The 5131-nt window shown below is 44.9% G+C and overlaps 1 pseudogene; it reads left to right on the top strand.

Moving 5' to 3' along the window:
• The first annotated feature begins 1365 nt into the window (after positions 1-1365).
• On the top strand, positions 1366-1982 carry LOC102824428 (annotated as a pseudogene).
• Positions 1983-5131: the final 3149 nt, after the last annotated feature.

Genomic DNA, 5131 nt, shown 5'->3' with positions numbered 1-5131 from the left:
TATGCAAAGGAATAAAAATCATGATATGAAAAATATATGCTTAAAAATATATGTATCATTGTGCTTTTCTACTTTAATTTGCATTAACAACAACAAAAGTCATTTAAGCTAAATTTGTTCATTTCACCATACTTATTCAATATTATATACTGAGCAAAAAATCCAAGAAGCTAGATTATTTGAAGAACATGGCATCAGAAATGGAGAAAGACTCATTAACAACCTGTATGATGCTAGCTGACAGCAAAGAGGATTTAAAATTCTTACTGATGAAGATCAAAGACTACAGTCTTCAGTGTATGTTGTACCTCGATATAAAGGGGAAAAAATCCTCACAATTAGACCAGTAAGTAATATCATGATAAATGGAGAAAAGGCTTAAATTATTAAAGACTTCATTTTGCTTGGATCCACTATCAAAACCACCAAAGCAGCAGTCAAGAAGCTGTAGGATAAGCAACACATCACAAGGTCAGTTTAAACAGTAAGGCTGACAGTTCAAACCCACCAGTCACTCCTTAGACCTGATTCATTGGCACTTAAAAACAATATTACATGCATGTAAAAGTTGGACAATGAATAAGGAAGACCATAGAAGGATTGATGCATTTGAGTGAAAGTGTTGGAAAAGAGTACTATGTACTGCCAGATAAACAAACAAAACAGTCTTAGAAGAAATACATCCACAATGCTCCTTAGAAGTAAGATGCCTAGCTCTGCCTCTCATATTAAGGTGTGCCTGACCTAAGTCATGGTATTTTCAGTCACCTAATATGCATGTGATTGTTGGACAATGGATAAAGAAGATGAGGGAAGAATTGATGTATTTGAATTTTGGTATTAGAGAAGAATATTAAAAGAACAGTGTACTACCAAAAGAACTACCAAATCTGTGTTGGAAGAAGTACAGCTAGAATTATCTGTAGAAGCCAGAAAGGTAAGACTTCATCTCTTATACTTTGGACATGTCCTTGGAAAAGGACATCATGCTTGGTAAAATGGAGGGTCAGCAAAAAGAGGAAGACCCCCAGTGAGATGGATTGACACAGTGGCTGCAGCAATGGGCTCAAACATAACAACAGTTGTGAGGATGGTGCAGGACTGGGCAGTGTTCATTCTGTTGTGCATAAAGTCGCTATGAATCAGAACCAATTCAATGGCATCTAACAACAACAAAGTCATCATACAACAAAAATCCATTAGAACCTTTCTCCCCCACTGATTGAAATTAAATTTTCTAGAGAAAATACAATAATGAACAATATAAGGATCCACAAAAGTAAATAAACAGGCACTGGCCCAGCACTGCAGCACAGGCTTTGTGTGTGTGTGAGTGTCTGTGTGAGTTGAGCAGCAAGCACATGAATGTGGCCTCTGTGGAGACGGCAAGCAGGGCCAGGCAGCACCGCCCCAGTCTCTGTCCCTGCCAGCAGCACGTTGGGCAGGCAGGTTTGAGCAGAAACCAGGAGCCAAGGCAAAGATGATATTAAGAGGGTTATGGCGGCTATCAGAAAGTGGGAGAACTGGATGACTGGGTGATACATCCCTATGAATGTGGGTCCCTGTGATGGAGCCCAACGTTGATGAGAAAAACAAGAAGAAGAAGGGCAAGGACAGATGCGAAGTGTGGCTCAGAGGTGACCACTCCAGGGAGCAGCTCTTCCCCAGAGATGATGGGCATGCACCATGACAACTGCAACCAGAACTCCATAGCAAAAGGAGAACAGCAGCAACTCCAGCCCTGCTCCAGAGCCCACCTCCACCGTGCCCAGTGAAGGTGCAAAAATCAAGGTGGATGAGACCCAGGTGGACTCGGAAAGGCGCACCCCGAAGCCGAAGACGCCTCTGATGAACATAACTTGCAGTCTTTAATGGAAAACTTGACGAACAATTCAGATAAAGTACAAAGGCAGCCATTTGGAGACGCGGGTCTCGCCACAGACGCGTCAGCAATCTCTCGGGATTTTAAGGAGCTCTGGTAGCATAGTGGTTACGAACCCGGCTGCGAACCTCAAGTTCTGCAGTTCGAAACTACCAGCTGTTCCGTGGGAGAAAGATGAGGCTTTCTGCTCCTGTAAAGATTTACAGCCTTGGAAACCCTGTACAGGGTCGCTATGAGTCGGAACCGACTCCATGGCACACAACAACAACAACCTTCAAAAAGATGAAACAGATTTCGCAACAAAATTCCGAGGCAATGCAGACCCTTGAAGAAACGCTCTGACCCGCACTCACCGGAGCTCCATCAGCAGCCTTAACTCTAGAACACCTTTCCCCAGGGGTTCCTCTTGGGTGTGAACAGGACTACTAAAACTTCAAGTTTACCAAGTGCAAATCTCAGAATATCTAAAATGGCATCATTTCTCAGACACTGAGCAGATCTCTCCTGTGAAGGAAAAGGTACGAACTTCTACATTGCTGTCCTGGAGAAGAGGGGAGGGGACAATGGCTCAGGAGAGTCCTTCAGTCTGTCTATCTGTCTGTCTGTCTGCAGAACGTTTCCAAAGCCAAGATTCCATTTCTTTTGTTGCTATGTCTCCAACTCCACTTCTCAATTTAAGGAAATAAGCTAGGGCCGTTGTACCATCAGGAATCCATTTCCTGTCGGGCTTTTTCATTCTCCAGCCAGTTCTGTCTGCTTTCTTTTTGTGTGTGTGTGCCTTGTGTCCTTGAGGTGACCTCTGGCCCCTACTCCTGGTTGTTTTGCAAGCTCCCCTGCAATGGGCCCTCTTGGTTTTCATGCTGTGATGGCAGTGGCAGAGGTAGCAGCAGAAGCAGCAGCCACAACCACCCCTCTCCTCACATCCCTCCTCTCCCTGACCCAGGATTTAGAACTGAGCAGAGCAGACCAGGAGGAAGCTGGGAGGCTGGTGAGGAGCAGGAAGTCCCAGCCTGCTCCTGTTCAGGTGCAGCCAGTCCCAGTCTCCAAGGCCCTAGATTAAAACACAGGTGTCATGGAGGAGCACTCTCCAAAGGCTGGCCCCGCAGCAGTGCAGGCTGAGTACACCTGATGCTCTTACTTGCTCTGGGTGCCAGAGGCTGGAGTTGCCAGGCCCCTCTGCTGCCAGATTGACACGTGGAGCTCCTAGATTTTTCTGCACTTGCACTCCAACCCCCATCAACACCTCTTCCTCCCAGACCTCCAAAAATGAGATGGCTTCCCTGAGCTGAATGGCTGCAAGAACATCTCCTTGCAGTGACCGTAGCTGGGGGCAGAGGGCAGAAGTAGCTGGTTCTGAGCTTTCTTATAGGATGTTGCTAGGGTTTCAAACCCAAAGCACCCCATTGCCCTCTTTCTCCCCCTCAGCTGGCCTTCCCCCCTATGTACAGAGCTTGCTTCTGCTTAGTGATTTTGACTCAGTAAACAAAGGGGGATATTCCCAGAACATGCCCATGGTTGGGCCCCAGAGGGGAGCTAGTCTGGGTGGAAAGGCCACAAACAAGGTATCAAGCAATCAGAAAGATTTGCATTCTCTCCATAAGTGTGCCAGAATCCCTCCCTGCCACCACCTGCATCCCTGCCTGCCTAAGGGCAGCATCCTCTCATTAAAACTGAGTAGCCCATTGAATGAACTGCACAACCTTGGTTCTGAGGCCAGGTTTGCTCTTAATTAATGTACAGAGTCCTCAGATCTTAAACCTGAGCATTCTTTACTACACTGGAGTTGTAACTTCCTTTTAGTTGTGTGTTATCCAAGGTGGGGTGGGGGTAGGACACTGATGGTCTTCTTGGGTGTTTTTTGTTTTTTGTTTTTTTTGTTAATTGGTGCATTATTCATGTACCACCTTTGCCATGTGGTTCTTCTCCTGATCCCTGGGAAGTGTATTCCAGAATCTGTTTTCTAAGAGTTCCTAAGGGTGAGGCTCTTCTTTCTTTTTTAAGGGAGTTGATCTATTTCCTGCACTTCAACAAGAATCAAAGTGTTCCTGAATTTCAAATACCTCATGAAGAATGTCTCCTAAAATAAAAGGAAAAAAAAAAACCTTTGAAAATCTTAAATGTTGATTAAGTTCGCCAAGCCAGAAAGTTTCTATCTTAAAAACTCCATGGTGCACTTCTTGATCTTTCTCCCCAGGTGGTCACTCTGTCCTGTCCATCTGCATATGGACTCTCAAAGAAACCCAGATGCATTCACTCCTGCCTCATCTCAAGGTGGCCTTATTGTGTTGTTGTTGTTGTTCTGCCTTGGAGTGGGTTCCAACGCATAGGGACCCTGTATAGGGTTTCTGAGGAGCAGCTGGTGAGCTTGAACCTCTGGGCTTGAGGTTTAAAGCAACTTTGCAGTCTAGTTCATTCATCCACAGCATCACACCAGGACTCCCTAGATCCTATAGAATAGGTTTTTCTTCACAGTAAAAATCTATTCTTTCTTTTTTTGCAAATGAGAAATTGGAACTTATTTGCATTTATTTTCTTTGTGGAAAATCAGAGTTTGCAACTTCAGAGAGCTGAAGGAAACTGGAACCAAGTTATCTACAGAAAATGGAATGTCAGACATCAGTGAGGTTGGCATATGCCTCCTAGTTGCAGTGGACTCCGGACAGGCCAGGGGACTGGACACAGCTGAGGATGAAAACATCAGCAATAGCACCAAGTTGTCATTCGTCTTTCTCCAGAGTGCCTGAATATAGGAATGGGCTCATGGTCATGACCCATCAGACTTCCCCACGGCCACGGCCACGGCCATGTCAGCACAGCACTGTTGGCCAAGAAGGCCATCCATGCAAAATGATAAGACTACAACTTAAAGGGCTCCAAGGGCTAACTCCTTCCCCACTGAAATCAAGAAAAGCTGTAGTTACACATTCCACAAAGTGCTGTCACTGAACACTCACAATCCAGAAGGCAGTTGAGCTACTCCTAGAGAGTGCTGACCTCCCATGGTCACATGGTGGAATGGTTTGGAATGTTCATTACTACTAAGGACCTGGTAGAGGTATAAAGATCTTTTTCACCATTCTCTAATTCCCTCTCACCTTAGGATTTCTTTTCTTTTCTTTTCTTTTTGGTGTGTTGTACAGCAATATCCACTTAAAACCAAATGGCCACCACTTCTTTGTCAGTTTGTCATACTGTGGTGGCTTGTGATTTGCTGTGGTTCTGAAAGCTATGCCATCGGTATTTTAAATA

The sequence above is a fragment of the Chrysochloris asiatica genome, unplaced genomic scaffold (genome assembly GCF_000296735.1).
Source record: "Chrysochloris asiatica unplaced genomic scaffold, ChrAsi1.0 scaffold00284, whole genome shotgun sequence".
Classification (NCBI taxonomy): domain Eukaryota; kingdom Metazoa; phylum Chordata; class Mammalia; order Afrosoricida; family Chrysochloridae; genus Chrysochloris; species Chrysochloris asiatica.
The sequence above is the reverse complement of the archived record's forward strand: the minus strand, read 5'-3'. Positions and strand labels throughout refer to the sequence as shown.